This window comes from Camellia sinensis, chromosome 12 (assembly GCF_055761805.1).
Source record: "Camellia sinensis isolate YWXY chromosome 12, ASM5576180v1, whole genome shotgun sequence".
Taxonomy (NCBI): domain Eukaryota; kingdom Viridiplantae; phylum Streptophyta; class Magnoliopsida; order Ericales; family Theaceae; genus Camellia; species Camellia sinensis.
Window position 1 is genome coordinate 122869730 of NC_138972.1, and position 17473 is coordinate 122887202.

Consider the following 17473-nt stretch of genomic DNA (forward strand, 5'->3'; position numbering starts at 1 on the left):
TAGGGATCAAGCTTGGAAATCTACCTCCTCTCAAGAACTCCTCTTTCTCACCTAGAGCTTCTATCTCCTCTTTAAAACAAAGATATAACAAATGATAGGTTTTCTCTCTCTATCGGCTGACTTAACACTCAGCTCGGACACGTGGCAACGGCTGGTTGGTTCTCCTCAAAAAGGTGATAGATTGACAAGACAAGACTATGACAAAATGTCTCTAACAAGCTACCCGGCAAGGCACTCCGACAATTGATGACATCAGCTAAGGACAAAGCTTCGGCAACTAAGGTGACAATGACCTCGGCTAGGAAGGACAACACTTGACTAAGCTGTGCCACACCTCAGTCTAGGTCATACCACTCCAGGACAAGATCACTTAGGTGCAAAGGTAACATCTCAGCCTTGGTGATGACACCTCGACCTTGATAATGACATCTCAGCCGATATGTCAGAGCGAAGGTGGAGGTCAAACAAGGTGGTTCCAAGATAATTCTAGACTGAAGATGACCTCGGCTTGGAATGATCTAGGCGTAACATGACCTAGGCTTGGCACAACCTAGGCTTGACATAACTTAGGCTTGAGACACCAAGGAAGGAACAAAGCATGCACACAACACTTAAGCAAATCACATAAACACAAAACAAGGCGTGGACCTTACTTAGGCAAAACAAGTCATAAACATAAAAGTGCAAGCTTAATGAGTCATAATCATACAAATGCTCATGAACATGACTAAGACATAAATATGGGTTGTTACAGCAACTTAACATGGCAAAACATACAAATGCATGCAAACATGACTAGGACATGAATTTGGGTTGTTACAGCTAGCTACTATTAAAACTGGTACTATCATCAAACTAATTAAGATGATGGTGAAAACTAGAGCTACATCCCCCCAAAAATTAGCACTTTGAGCATTATTTGAGCCTTTGTTTCTGATCTGTCCATGGCCACTGATGGTGAACTATGATCTCATCTGGTAGGCCTCTACTTTCTTGCACGGAGAGGATGGCGCCACTAGTACGTCGAATGTATGCAATATTTTCCCCTTCAATCCCAATTATGTCCTCCGCATAAGAAAGTGGTATTTGCATTGTTTGTGCAATCTGATTAAGCAAAGCAACAACTAATCAGATTATGATTCCAAGATCAAATAATACAAATAACATAAAAATTAAAATTAAAATGAAGTGGAAATTATTGAATTCCATAAATACAGTGGCAGAGGCCTTGCTGTTATTTGAATTCTTGTTTGAGGTTTGGAGAAATTACAACTAGTTCCACGATTTGCACATAAATTGCATTATAACTTGATCCAAATTGTTACTATTCCATTGATCTTAGGAAAACGATGATATCAACAATTTTTATGTTAAAATGCTTATTTTACCTTTGGTTCCAACTATTAACAATATCCAAACAAGCACATTCCACATTTGAATAGTTTTATACCTAAAACCAAACACATTTTCATTATTTATTGCATTTTTTATCTGAGTTTTTCACATTAAATAATAGACATAACCAATTGTAACAGAGACCTAGACAACGGAAATCCAATTACCGGAGACGTTACTACATGCCGATTGCTGCTGCCACCAACCCACCACCAATGCTGCAGCCCAACTAGCCCATCAATGCCTCTGCCACACCCAACCTAACGCCACCCCACCCTTCTCTCCCTACTCTCTCTCTCAGGCGCCATGTCCAAAAGGGCCACCCCATCTTCTCCACCTCTCTTCCTCTTTCTCTCTCTCTCCCTCATCTATCATCCCTTCTTACTCTTTTTGTTTTGTTTTGTTCGTTTGTTTTTTGGAATTAAGTATACACATTACACATTCCATCTTAATGCAGACCAAAATCAACATCAACCCAGCTAACAAAAACCTAGAGCTTGTTAAACATTATCACTAAAGTTCACAACATAATACTAAAAAACCCATTTAACATTTTTCCCAAAGATAAAATAACAATATTGTCAAAATTTTACACAATCATAAATAAAGCCTTAAATCAGATGCCACAATCATGTGAAAATTTTATTTAAATCATTGTCAAAACAATTGGGCTCGTTTGGAAACTTAACTATTTTAGTTGGCTTTTTGACTATTTTATGAGATGGAAAAAAGTTGTGTTTGGGATGATTTATGGAATTTTTTTTTTGTAGTCAAATTGATGGTTGTGAGAGAAAAAGTAATTGATTCATGGGTAGGATGTGACATTTTGTCTTTATTGGTTACTTTAGCCAAAAAAAGCTAATATATGGCCATTCTGTAGCCTAGCTACCTCATTAGACTTCCAAAACTTGAGATAAACAAAACAGAAAGGATTGGAAATGTGCACCACATCACAGCAGTTAATATCTAAAGTGAAATGTGAATTAATATCTAAAGTGAAACGTGAGATAACACTAGTAGAGAAATGAATAATTGAAACCAACCTGGGTAACAAAAGAACCACCAGCACGACCAAGTCCCGAAGAACACATTCCTGAAAGTCCAGGATCTTGGCCATATAGCGAAATTCCAGAAGAATGGATATTTGATTCAAAATGGGTTTCACGGTCGTGAAATAAAGGATCTCTCTTCACTGCAAGAGGATAATCAGCACCCATCCCAATTTGAGAAGTACTATACAGCAATGACTTCTCAGCCCAGGTTTCTACTTGGCGTTCCTGTGAGGCTGGTGTATTGTACTGTAGAAAAAGGCAGAACAACAATAAGTTCCCAATGCCATAATCTATTACTTCGTAAACCTTCAGAGTAACAGGACTCACACTCTTTTCAAATAGGGGAAGAACGCTTTGGTCCACCAAGAATTTCCTTAAGTGGCCCACCACAGCTTCCACAGCTTTAAAAGCCTTCAGAGATTCTCCCTGCATCTCAACAATCCTCTCCTCTGAGTTGGCATAATGTGTCACCTCTTCTGCCAGAAGAAAATATTAACCGACCTAGTCATCAGTATGCAAACATACAACAGAGAAAGAAAGAAAAAGGAGCTTAAAGTAATTAGAAAGCAAAAGTCCAATAAGAAAAATACCTGAAACCATTTTAAAGCACAAAACAAAAATGTCTTCATATAAATGAGGGCCTATTCAGAGTGTTTGGAACTATGTACATCAATAGGCATCAAATATTCTCCATCCATAGATAATATAATGCCCAGGATGACTAGCTTTATAATATCTCCGCCAAACTTCTAACATCAACATCTAAGACTGCATACATGTGGTTGGCTGATTTTGACTTTGCTGAGTTGAGTAGCCTTTTCATATTTAAATAGCATTACGTTTTTCTATATTCCTTGTAATTTTTGGTGCTGCAACAGACAATGTATGTTTCTTCTGAAAACTGAAAAGGAAAGGCATTCTAATCCATTGGTGGAACTCCTAATCCAAAGTCTTTAACGAATCCAAGTACAATTAAGGCCCAAACCTCTTTCCATTCTAATATTTCTAAGCTCAAGATTAGCTCTCATTGTTATGATGGATTTCAACCACTAATAATGAGGGAGGATGCTTGAGTTAGAAGCAAATTGTACAAGTGGCTAGGAAGGTGTTTGAATTGAAAGGCATGGATAACATTTTTGAGGATTAGACTTCTCCAGTAGTGAATTAGCTGGTTTTAATGGAGAAGAAGGATAGAGGCTTAAATATTTACTGGAAGGAGAAAGAAATTAAAAGACTTCTATGTTTCATTATTATGATGGTAAGAAGGGGTGTGAGCCTTTAAGGGAGGTGTGGACTGAAGAAAGCTGTTAGTCCTTTATTTGTCTTCATGGAGAAGTTGGAGAAGAATCCATTTATTTTTTGTCATTGTTATTCATAAGCTGGAAGGAGAAAAAATAAAAATCATGACACATGATGATAGAGCTTCCTTTGTAAATTTAGCACTAATTTGAATTTTATTTGTTGGTTGTTGATTTTTTGTGGCTGTTGGTAATCAGGATTTGGTTATTTCTATTTTATGCACTTTTTTTTCTTCTTTCTTTTTTTCTTTTTTTTCGGTTGTGTAAAGGTTGTGCACCCTCTATACAATTTACTTTCGTTGCTGATTAAACAAAATCATGCCAACTGTAAATCAAGTAAATCAAACAGAATAAAGCCATGAATCAATGGGCAGCATAGTAAACTTTCAAAAATTAATAAGCTAGTATAAACATGAAAGGGAAAAAATGATGTGAACAAAAAATTGTCAACTATAAATTCATAAATTCAATCTAGCATAAGACCAATAGGGCCAATAATTGCCACCAAAATCGAAAGGCAACATCGTAGATGATGCACATGGAAAAAATCCAGTAATAGTAAACAATTTAGTAGCTTTTGAAGCAACTAAAGAATACCACTTGAGAGAACCCGAATGGAGGCACCGGTGCTTTCCTGTATTGACTTGATTGAAGAGCCTTGCTTTCCAATTAGATTAATGGCTTGCGTGGATGCCACCAAAAATCAAATTGAACAAAATGCAGCTCCAGGCACTTTACGATCACCCTCACTCTCAGGTAGTCCATTGACACGTTTGAATACTCTTATTACAGCATCTATTGCAGGGGATAATGGTGACTCCAGTTCTTCCTTTCCAGATATTAGAACCTGTAAGTATAGGAAAAATAATTCAGTTGGGAATTAGAATGGAATGCCTGAACAGGAAACAGAAACATATGCAAAAATAAACAAGGTTTTCGTGAAATCAAAGGTCATAATATCAGAGCAACATACAACTATAATAGAAATTTCAGTACGCTCACTTCTATTATCCAGCTACTGAACTGAAAGTTGCAAGTTGCATTGCAATCATCAAATTCAAGACATTATTATCTTAATAAAAGACCATGTTGGTGCAAAAATGCTGCTTAAGTTCCATTTTGCATAGTTGAGGGCCATGAGGCAAAAACTAAGCAAAAAGAAGCATAATTGTTATTGAGAAAAAGAAGAACTCACATATCCAAGACTTTTTTAAACATTCTAATTCTCTCTCTTTCTCCCTGATTTGACTGATCACTGATCACGATTGACACCAAAATACAGTATTTTTACATTCATATGTTCAGTATTATAGTGATTTTAAACTGTATAATATTCAAATTAAAAAATTTCATGTAGAACAAAAATGAAGGTGAAAAGAAGAAATTCAAAGAGTAAATTAAGAAAACATATATATAAACCATGAAACAAAGGAGGGAGCTTTTACTTGAGGGAGTCGAATTTGGAGATTAAGAGCGAATTTGGAGATCACATAGGGTCGTCGACCTAGAGCATAAGATTCAAGCCTTGAAGATAAAAAAAATAAAATATAAATAAATAAAGTGTGAGAGAGAGAGAGAGAGAGAGAGAGAGAGAGACAAGAGAATACATACCAATGTTAGGGTTTACGAGGGCAACAACTTGCTCAGCAAATTTGAGCTCTCTAGAATCCCTGGTTCCTTATATTATAGTGTGCTTCGACATTGATGCTCTGCAGATTCGAGCTCTTGCCGATGGAGGAGTCAGAATGAGAGTGAGATGAGTAGCGCGAAGATGGAGATGGAGATGGAGATGGAGATGGAGATGTGGAGAGAGAGAGAGAGAAAGAGAGAGAGAGAGAGAGAGAGAGAGAGAGATTTGAACGTGAAAATGAGAGAAGAGGGAAAAAGAAATCATAGGCGCCAAAGGGTTTAAGGAAATTTGGAAAAATTGGGGATTTTGACTATTTCTAAGAATATATATTGATCACACTATGGGATTTCATTTATTTTTTTGTTAAAATATTTTTTTTTTTTGTATTTAATGCAATTTTTTTCTTTTGATTTTCATTTTTTTTTAGTTACTAAAGTTGAAAATTTATTTGTTTCATTTTTATTTTAATGAAAAAAAATTATTATTATTTTTTATTTGGTAGAAGTAGGGGTAATATTTTAATGAAAAATATTTTATATTAAAATAAAGTTAATTTTTGTGGTCAATGAAAAATATTTTTTTGCGGCCCATTTTTTTTTTTTACTAAAAATCAGGAACTAATTTTTTGTGGTAGAGGAGAGAGAGCGGCAATAGTGGTGAAGGTGATGGATAAGAGGTGATGGTGGTGGTGGTGGTGGTGACGACGAAGGAGATTAGTGGTGAACTTGTGGTAGTGGTAGAGGAGATGGAATGGCGGTGGTGGAGGAGAGGTAATGATAGTAGTAGTGGCAGTAGTGGTGGTGGTGGTGGTAGTAGAGTGGTAGCGATGGTGGTAATAATATTAGTTGTAGAGGTGGAGTGGCAATAGTGGTAGCAGTGGTGGTAGTGGAATGGCATTTGTTGTAGTGGTGAATGTGGTAGAGGAGATGGGTGATGAGAGAGGGAGATAAGTGTGAGACAAATAGAGAAAAGACAGAGACAAAGAGACAGAGACAGGGTGATGAGTGAGAGAGAAAGAGAGAGAGAGAGAGAGAGAGAGACAAAGTGGTCGCTAAAAGTGCATTTTCTTGTAGTGGATCGATAAATTGAAATTTAATTATTTAAAATTAAAAAATTAGAAATTTTAGTTTTAGATATTGAAACACCCACAAGACTTGTGGTTAGAAATCCCATTTTACATATAATATATATATATAGATAGATTTAATAAGAATTTATATTCGTTTTAGATATTTTTTTAATATACAAATTATTTTTTAAATTTTTTTTATAAAAATAATTTAACATCTCATCAATAACCATAATGTATGGGAGAAATTGAAAAGGGTGTAGGAGTAGGTATAAGAGAAGTCAAAAAGACTTGTGGGTTGGGAGAAGTCAATAAATGCCGAAGTTTTTTTTTTTTTAAAATCAAAAATTTAGAAAAGTAAGATTGGGATATTGAAACTCCCACAAGGCATGTGAGTTAGAAACCCTTTTTTCCTTATAAGATAGATAGATAGATAGATTTAATAAGAATTTATGTTTGTTTTAGATATTTTTTTAATATACAAATTATTTTTTTTAAGATTTTTTTATAAAAATACTTTCACAATCTCATCACTAGCCATAATGTATGGGAAAAGTTGAAAATGGTGTAGGAGTAGATATGTGAGAACTCAAAAAGTGGGTTGAGAGAAGTCAATAAATGCTGAGTTTTTTTTTTTTTTAAATCAAAAATCTACCATTGCTTTTAAAAATATTTTCTAAGTGATTCACCAATTTTATATAATTCACTCTAAAATGGATTTAGTTGGTTGAAAATCTACCACGGCTTTGAAAAGTATTTTCTAAGTGATTTACCAATTTTATATAATTCACCCTATAATGGATTCAATAGTGAAGTCAATTGAAAATAACTTATGCATAAAATGAAACATTAGGTCTATGTTGGACTATTATGTCACATGATTGATTTATTACTAATTTGTGCCAACATTCAAATGAAAAAAAGAAGTTAAGTATGTAGGACAATCTTTACTGTATTTAAAAGATTTAATTCTATTGTGTACAAAACAACAACTAGAATTTAAAGAAATAAAGAAAAGGAGAGAATTTGTTTGATTACAAAAATCAAACTTGAAATAATAAATAAATAAATAAAAACAGATTTTATTTTGTTACAAAAACAAAATTAAAATCTGATTTAAATAAATAACAATAACACAAAAATTAATTAAATAACTTACTTGATTTAATTTCTTCGAATTATAATCTGATCAAGTCCAGTGTTTGACACTGTGTCCTTAAGACAGATTCGTCCTCTCCACGGTGCTTTCAGAATGTGGACGTCTATCTCCTAGGATAAAATGATCTACTACAAACAATAGCAGCACTACAAATTGTTTGTCTAACGAACACACAAAGTGTTTATACTCTCTCTGACAAGAAAATAATGCAGCAAAATGAAGAGGATGTTTGCAGAATTATGAAGGACGAAAATTAGAGTTGCAAAATCCAAATGAGGGTTGTCCTATTTATAGATGTAATGGTGGCTGTAGGTTTTGAATTGAATAGGTATGAAACTTGTTGGTTTTGAATTCAAACAAATTTGAATCTGTTGGATTACAATTCAAACAGATAACAAAAATGGGAAGGGCCTTGTTTGGGTGTACAGTAAATCTAGATCAGGATATTTCCGGTTTAATACGGGAAGGGCCCTGTTTGGATGTACAGAAAAACCAAACCAGTTTAATTTGAATTTTGGATTTTATTTTACCAAAAATAAAATTAAATTCAAATATTTTTGACCCAAAAAGATTAGTATTGGGCCGGACAAGCCCAACCCAACCACACACCACGCACCCGTGCCCAAGCCAAGCCCAGCCCAGCCCACCCGCCCGACCAGACGGACAGCGCGCGCGTGCGTGTGTGGTGGTTTTTTGAGTCCAATGGGTCTAGCCCATTTTGCCCATAACCTCTCCCTCTAAAACACTTGGGTACCCCTTGGGGCACACCCCAAGTACCAAACCCAAGCCTTATAAACCCATTCAAAACCTCCCACCAAATTAATGTGGGACAAGCCATTTTACAACCTTAAGGAATTTCCACCAAAACTCCATTTCCATGGAGCACACTTTGGCTTCAATTTCCCATTCACTCGGTAATGGTTTTGAGCAACCAAATATACCACGTGAATCACAACGTGACATAGAACGCGTTACCACTTTAACCCATGAAAATCGACGCACGGGGCCCACCTAAAAAATAGACCGAACTTAGGAAAAAATTCTGGATCCAGAATTTTATAACCATTTCCAACAATCCCCCACATGAATGGAATTTGATGACAACGGAAATGCAACAAAATGCAGATTTATCGAAAGAGTATAATTCGAAAAATATCTTGCATCAGGATAGGTAGTTTTCGGCCTTGAACCTTCCCTAGTGATAACCTATCAGACTTACTGGCTAACCAATGGACGCGATGCCTTGAATTGTTCAGCCGTTTGTGTAAGCCAAGAATAGAGATTTCACACAAAATATCTTCTAACACATCGTGGTTCTCACTGTTGTGTTCATTTTGGCCTTGAACGCGCCTGGTTTTCATAAGTGTTTCTAGAGAATTTAGCCTTTTCATTCTCATAGAACCGGCCCCAGTTCAACACTCATATAGGTGATTCTTATTGTGAGTATCTCCTTATACTCGTCTTGATTTATGTCTCAATCAAGATATAAGTAATCATTAAAAGCAAAGCTTATCCTTATACCCCTGCATACAACATATGTTGCAGATATCACTCTCACCATAGGAATGGGTAGGGAATTTTTAATCCCTTGGTGATTTCTGGTGAGCCATACATAACTTAGTTGTCCCTTTGAACTTAGTTCTTGGGATCTCCAGTCATATAAATAGGGTTACCATTATGACGACTCTTATGTAATAGGCTTTAATCCCATTCCCTTCGATGAACTATACACTAGCTCTTTTGTCAAACCTTTTGTTAACGGATCTGCAATATTCTCTTTAGATTTTATATAATCTATAGATTATTCCGTTTGACAACAATTGCCTTACGGTATTATGTCGACGACGAATATGTCGTGACTTACCGTTATATATATGATTCTGTGCCTTGCCTATTGCAGATTGACTATCACAATGAATGCAAATAGCTGGCACAAGTTTTGGCCACATTGGAATGTCTTCTAAGAAGTGACGAAGCCATTCTGCTTCTTCTCCTGCTTTGTCCAAAACAATGAACTCGGATTCCATTGTGGATCGTGCGATGCAAGTTTGTTTCGTGGATTTCCAAGAAATAGCAGCGCCTCCTAGAGTAAAGACATATCCACTTGTGGATTTTGAATCTTTAGTATCCGATATCCAATTTGCATCACAATAACCTTCAAGTACTGCTGGATATCGAGTAAAGTTTAAACCATGATCACGGATGAATCTTAGATATCTAAGAACCCGAATGATCGCTTTCCAATGGTCTTCTCCGGGGTTACTAGTGTACCTACTCAATTTACTAATAGCATAAGCTATATCAGGACGAGTAATATTCATTAGGTACATTAGGCTTCCAATGATTTGGGAGTATTTTAACTGAGACACTGCATCACCTTTATTTTTCGATAAATAAAGACTAATATCTACAGGTGTTCTAGCTAAATTCAAATTATCCTTGATAAATTTATCAAGAATTTTCTCAATATAATGAGATTGAGATAATGCATATCCGTCAGATGTTTTAGTAATTTTCGTTCCTAATATAACATCTGCGACCCCCATATCTTTCATATCAAATATTTTGTTATGCATCTGCTTAGTTGATTTGATCATGTTTTGACTGCTTCCAATGATAAGCATGTCATCTACATAAAGACAAAGTATGACATATCCTTGGTCAATGTTTTTAACATAGACGCATTTGTCACATTCGTTTATCTTAAACCCATTAGTAAGCATTGCATGATCAAATTTTTCATGCCATTGCTTAGGTGCTTGTTTTAATCCATAAAGGGATTTTACAAGTCGACAAACTTTCTTTTCTTGCCCTGATACTACAAACCCTTCGGGTTGCTCCATATAGATCTCTTCATTTAGATCACCGTTTAAGAAAAGTTGTCTTAACATCCATTTGATGTATTTCTAAATTAAACAGCGCTGCTATAGAAATAAGCATGCGAATGGATGTTTATTCTTGTCACAGGGGAATATATGTCAAAATAGTCCAGACCTTCCTTTTGTCTGTAACCTTTAACAAGTCTTGCTTTATACTTATCAATTGAACCATCTGCTTTTATTTTTCTCTTGAATATCCATTTATATCCAAGAGGTTTAGAACCTGGTGGAAGATCCACCAATTCCCAAGTATGATTTTGCATAATGGATTCAATTTCATTATTAACAGCCTCTTTCCACAAAGGTGCTTCAGGACCTGTCATTGCTGCCTTAAAGCTTTGAGGTTCATTTTCTAACAGGTATGTCAGAAAATCTGGACCAAAGGATTTTGATGTTCTCGCTCTCTTACTTCGTCTTGGTTCATCATCCGTTAAATCCTGTTGGTTGAGACTATTACTAGTCTCTTGTGTTTGATTGTCATTAGTCTATTGACTTTGTGTACAATCATAAGTTCTTTTCTGTGAACTTAATTCCTGTCCTTTCTTGTAAGGAAAGACATGTTCAAAAAACACAGCATTCCTTGACTCTATAATAGTGTTCACATTTATATCAGGTATTTCTGATTTATAAGTCAGAAATCGATATGCACTACTATTCTGTGCATAACCAATAAACACACAGTCTACTATTTTTGGTCCAATCTTAGTCTTTTTTTTTTTTTTTTTTAGGAACAGGAACTTCAACTTTCGCCAAACATCCCCACACTTTTAAGTATTTGTAGGAAGGTGGTCGACCTTTTCACAATTCATACGGAATGCTTTTGGTTTTCTTGTGGGGTATTCTATTAAGAACATAATTAGCAGACAATATTGCTTCCCCCCACAAGTTCTGTGTTAAGCCTGAACTTAGTAACATGGCATTCATCATTTCTTTTTAGGGTTCTATTCTTCCTTTCAACAATTCCATTTTGCTATGGAGAATAAGGTGCTGTAGTTTGGTGAATAATGCCATATTGTGCACAAAATTCATCTAATGGTGCATCATATTCACCACCCCTATTACTTCTGATATAAATCAATGAATTTTAAAACAAATTCAAGAAAAAACCAAAATAATTATGACTACTCAAGTCAGAATTAATGTTTTGACAAAATCATATCCTCAAAAAAAATTTTGCCTAAGAATCAAACAATTCAAAAACCCATTTGATTGTATACATTCTTGCAACTCAATAACAAATAAATGTCACTGTCATAAAAATATTTGTGACAGAAGAAAATTAAATTATCTCAACTAATGCAAGAGATACACCCCCATATTAATAAAATGGTTCATGGTTTAACAAATTCTACTACGCAAGTAAAATAATTATTAATGACATCTCATGTCACATAATTCAATAATCAACGTAAAAGATTTCTTAAATTACTTCCCAATTAAACGGACTGATATAATTACATACATCTTCATGTTTAAATTTCTCTGGTGTTTAAACACCCATTCAAAATTGATTAGAAATATTCAAATAACCTGCTTATGTCCAAAGTCGACATAACAATTTATCATTCCAAATCACTTGAAATTATTGTTAAGAAATAACTTGAGTTGATATCAATCATGCATATCAAACGCATCAACTAAAAATAATGAATTAACAAAATAAATTAATCATGCACGATCCCATCACTTGCATCATGAAATAAAAGGATTCTCAACTCATAAATAAAATCCAACGCATTTAAACTTTAAACTTGACAAAACATACCTTCATTTAATAAGTTTGATTTGTACATAAATAAACAAATTAAATATGCATTAAAATGTTCTTATGAATATATATATATATATATATTTCCCGACTCAAGTGCAGAAACAATTTGTAGACACCCCATTTTTGACCGACCTTAAGACTTAGACGTCACCAGTTGAGCGCTCGGTGATATTGCATATTGTGCTCGTTCAGAAGTTTTAGAGTCTCGGCTGCGAGCCTTGCCTCTAGACTTCCGGACTCTTTTGTGCTTTGCCTCGGTTTGCGAATCAAGCTCCGTTTTCTCTATTTTCTCTTCCCAAAGGGAGGGAGAGGTCTCGTAGATCATCTCTCAGTGGCCGTAGGCTACGTTTCGTGGTCGTAGGCCGTTTTGCCCGTTTGGAGTCCGGTTTCCGATTTTTCGGAGCCGTTGGCCGTATGCCTCGGTTCAGGACCGCTTAACCACCTTTGTTTGCTCCAGTTTTTGGCATGCATCTTATTTACTCCCTTTTGAGAGACACTGGGGTCCGAGAGACCAACTTCGTGGTCGGACACCACTTCCGGTGCCTAACGGCCCACTTTCGGGGCCCCAAACTGCGTATTTTGGCTCCCGAACCTTCATTCTGCATTTTTGGGCTCCGACCCAAACTTGAGATAGTCATATTTTGAGGTCCTTTTCATGTTTGATTAAGGACCTTTTGCTGTTTGAGATCTCCTCCTATCACTTGCTTCTTTAACGCTCTTTTAGGCCTATTTTTGCACGGTATTTTAGGCTTACTTGTGAGTTGTTTCGGACTTGGTCATAAACTACAAAGTGTCTTTTTTTAAGCCCCTCTTCAACTTTGCTGAAGGGATCTCAGCCATTTGGGTCCAGAAGCTACCACTTGCCTTTATATCCCACTTTTTGGCCTTTTTGGAGGGGAATTTGAATTTCAATTCCCCTCCCCATTTTTCCCCCTCTTTTCCACCTCTTTTGCTTATAAAACCAGCAGCTCCCAGCTGTGTTTTGGGGTTACAAAATTTCCCTTTGAGATCTTGCCTTATATCTCTCTCTCTCTATATCTCCAAGCCCTAAAACCCTCAAGTTCCTACACCCTTCTCTACACCACCACCACCTAGCATCATACCTCCAACCTCCATTGCAGCCATTTGAAGTTGTTTTCCAGAGCCTAGGAGTGCTGCAACTCAAGCCAAAGAGCTGCCAAAGACAAGTCTTCAAGGGTGAGCTTCCATTTTCCCTTTTCTACCCTTTTCTTGATCTATTTGTAAGTCATTCTTGCTTGCTGTTTTGGACTCCGACCCTAACTGGAACTAGGCTTATTTTGAGCCATTTTTCATGTTTGTTTGAGGGCCTCTCACTGTTTGAGGCCTCCTTGTTGCACTTGCTTCATTATCCCTCTTGTATGCATATTCCTTGTGTAGTATTTTTGGCCTATGTATAAACTGTTTTGATCTCTGTCATGAACTGAAAAATGGCTTATTTTGAGCCCTTATTCAACATTGTTGAAGGGCTCATTGCTGTTTGAGGCTTTCATTTATCAGTTGCCTTTATATCTCTCTTTTGGCCATGTTTTTGCATGATTTGTTAGCCCCTTTTGCTTTTGTTTTTGGGATGTGGTCCGAACTACAAATGGTCTTATTTTGACCCCATATTCATGTTTAATTCAGTTTCTTTCACTTTTTAAGGCACCCTTTATACACTTTGTGTTATATCTCTCTTTTTGGCCTTATTTTGTGTAGTATTTTAGGCTTGCATGCATACTGTTTTGGGTCCGGCCATCAACTGTAAAGTGCATTATGTTTTTCCCCTCTTCAACATTGTTGAAGGGCTCCTTTGTGTTTGAGGCCAGAAACCACCACTTGCTTCTTTGACCCTCTTTTGGCCCATTTCTTGCATGAGAGCTTAGCCATACCTGCGTTGGTTTTTGTGGTTTTTTGTGAACTGTAAAAGGTCATATTTTGGGCCTCTCTTAAACATTGTTGAAGGGCCCTTATCTGTTTAGAGCCTGCAGCTGTGACTTGCTTCATTATCTCACATTTAGGGCCATTTTTGCATGCTAGTTTTGCCCTTTTTGTGTTTACCGTTTGACCTTGCTTAGAACTGAAAACATGCTTGTTTTAGGCTGTCTTGAATCTGTCTTCACATGTCATAATCAAATAATGCATGTTTTGTATAGCTATAGGCCATTGTATGGGCCTAGTTTTGCATTTCGGTTTCATTCCATGCATCGGGAGCCATGCTTTTATGATTCGGGACTGTTTTGGGGCATATTTTAGCGCTGAAATTTACATGCTTGTATGCCATATTCCATGCCTTCACATGTCTTGTTAGAGTGGCATTTTGTGCCTTAGAGTCGGTCCTCGGTTTGCGTGCATGTGTGCACGCATTCCGAGTTGTCTCATTTCCATCTTATGGCCTCCTATGTGAGCGTGGATGAGGTCCACTTGTGTTGGTGTAAGCCCATTGTGCATTGTGTATGCTATTTCATTTCATAGCATTGCGTATGCTAGGTTGTACGTTAGCGCATTGTGTATGCCATGTTATCTCGTGCATCGTCTATGCCATTTCATAGCATTGTGTATGTTAGGTCACATCTTAGTTGCATTTCATGCATATCATGCATATTGCATCGTGCTTGGGATAGGAGTTAGCCCGAGCACGGGAAACGAGGTACGTTTCGTACTCCGAGTGACGGAACGTGTCTCAATTTTCCAATCACCGACACTCCGGATTATCCATGATGGAGTTAGGTTTTAGTTGAGTTTTCATGTGCATTCATTCTATATTGAGTTGCACATTTCGACTCCTCGGCCATCATGCATCGACATGCGTGATTGGTGGCACGAGGATCGAGACATGCATACATTTGTGAAAATACATTGCTATGCCCCTTTCCTGCTCTCTGTTGCAGCAAGTTAAGAAACAGCAACCTTCCGGAGCTTGGCGCGCTTTCCAAGGATAATCGCAAAACAGAGGCTAATTGGGGCATCCTAGTAGATTTCCGCGCAAGGCAGCCCAAACATACATCATCCATCAGAGTCAAGGCAGTCCCTGGCTTGCATGCCAGTTTATTATTTTTCTTAGTTAATTTGTAAATTAATTAGGAATTTGTTTATATTCGGACTGTATTATTTGGGACTGTATATTATTTTATTCGGACCCTCTGCGTGAGGGCAATGTTGTAATAAGTGTGCGTGTGTGTGTTGTATGTCTTCCAACCCCACGTCTTTCTCCCTTTTATTTACCAGCTTATGATGGTTAGATTAGGGCATGTTTCAATTAGCATACAGTATGATAGCATGTTTGCATTCATTCATCTGTTGTGCATGCACCGGGCTCGGCGCATCATACTAACTGCATTGTATTTTCAATTCCGAGTTGAATACATGTTAGTTGTAGCATTTTATATGCCATGTTTAGAATAGCCGAGCTTGCTATAGTTGCATTTTTGCATGTGTTGCATTAGGCATTTCTGTATAATTAGGATCATGCATGGTTTTCTAATGAGCTTCTTTTTTGGCTTGGAGTACTCGGTAAGTTTTATGCTTTAGCATCCTTGCATGCGTGTGAGTGACTACCATGAATAGCATGCTTACCATGAGGCTAATTGCTTATGTGATATAACTGCCTGAATGCCTGTGGGTAAAGGTTGGGTTACTTGGATTGGAATAAATCATCAACTGTTCGTTTTAAGCCTACTAGATAGTGGCAAAACCATCTTTTCTAAGCCCACCCGAGGGTGGCAAAATCTGCATTTTAAGCCTACTTGCGAGTAGTAAACCATCTTTCAAAAACAAACATGAAATGTTTTGTTCCAATTCAGGCGATCCAGTCTATACTTGTATGTTGTGCGCATCACATAGTAAATCTAGGCTAATAACCGAAATAAGAACACATAAAGTTTTCAAAAATAGATATCATGGTTAGTAGAGGCCGATCTTTGATCGGGCGAGCGGGGGTGCTCACGAAGTGACCTTCCCCAATCGTACCCAAGTTCCCGAGCCGAGGCAACTTTGGTGATGACGGACACGTGGCCTTAGGCGAACGAGTCAGGGTTTCCTAAATTTCCCCAAAAATAAAATATTTAGGTGGCGACTCTGTATCTAGCAAAGCAGTCCATGTTTGGCACTTCTTTCAAAAAATCTGTTTTCTCAAAACGATTTGCCGGATTTGGACTCTTTGGTTCAGACTTAGAACCGTGACAATTTGAGAGTCCTGAGCTGTAGTGACCCCAAATGAACAGAACGGGAGCTCGTTCCTCCCAGGGTGTTCGGAGACGTCTACAGTTTCTGGCGACTCCGCTGGGGATTTAGAGAACTTGACTCGAACTCATGATATCTGTTTTTGACTAACCTTATGTGTTTCTTTGCATTGCATGTGCATTGGTGCGCCTAGGACACCGTATTTGCCATCTGCTATTCCTGAACAGTTTGTTGGAGGCTTGTCTTGTCAAGGCATGACCATAAGGCTGACCGATTGTGGGCTCTGCCAGTATGGGAACACAAACCCCGGTTTTACCGGGGCACCCTTTTTGATCATTCGACCTAGTGTATATTCGGATCCATAGTGACCATTCCAAACCAGGACAGGTTGCTTACCCGATTTAAGTTGTTTGAAACCGCTGCATGCGTAGTAAAGCCCTAGCTCCTGACAAAATAGGGCAGGGAAACCCTACCCCCTTATAGGGGTGTTTTGGCTCTCAATTATCTGTTATGTGCTTTTAGAGTGTGTCTCTACAGGAATGCATGTATCAGTTTGCAAGTTTGGGCATCAGGCCTGCGGGTACCAGTTCAGTATTTTGGGATTCAGTTTACCTAAGGATATCAGATTTGAGGCTGAATTTTGGGGGCAGAATTCAGTAGAAGGCACAGTCATCCTGCTACACTCATATCTGTTTTGGTGAAGTTGAGCTGAGGTGCTGTTTTGTTTTCTCTTTTGCTAGGATAGTCCTGGAACCATAGATTCAGAAGCCTCCGATATCCCCCGAGGTTCATCGAACTTGTGCTGATAGACTTTGTCAGGTCAGAGATTCAGTTCAAGGGCAATCAGTGTTCCTTTGCCAGAGGCAGGGTAAAAGGGTCAGTCAGGCACAAATCACCAGTTCAGCAGTTACCAGATCAGTGGCCCTTATCCACCCCACCAGTGAACAGTCAGGCTGAGGTCTCAGTTTCTATTGCAGGGATAGATACTAGTCAGTTAGATGGATCAGCAGAACACATTAGGAATGGAGGCAATGATGCGCC

General features: G+C 37.5%; 1 pseudogene across 1 annotated transcript; it reads right to left on the reverse strand.

The window, feature by feature from the left end:
• Positions 1–768: 768 nt before the first annotated feature.
• Positions 769–6677, reverse strand: LOC145803844 (RNA-binding KH domain-containing protein PEPPER-like; annotated as a pseudogene). Its single transcript, XR_014345576.1, has 6 exons — positions 6661–6677; positions 5191–5269; positions 4343–4592; positions 2775–2923; positions 2439–2693; positions 769–1104 (listed from the first exon to the last, which is right to left on the reverse strand). The product of XR_014345576.1 is annotated as an RNA-binding KH domain-containing protein PEPPER-like (transcript).
• Between the last annotated feature and the right edge of the window lie 10796 nt (positions 6678–17473).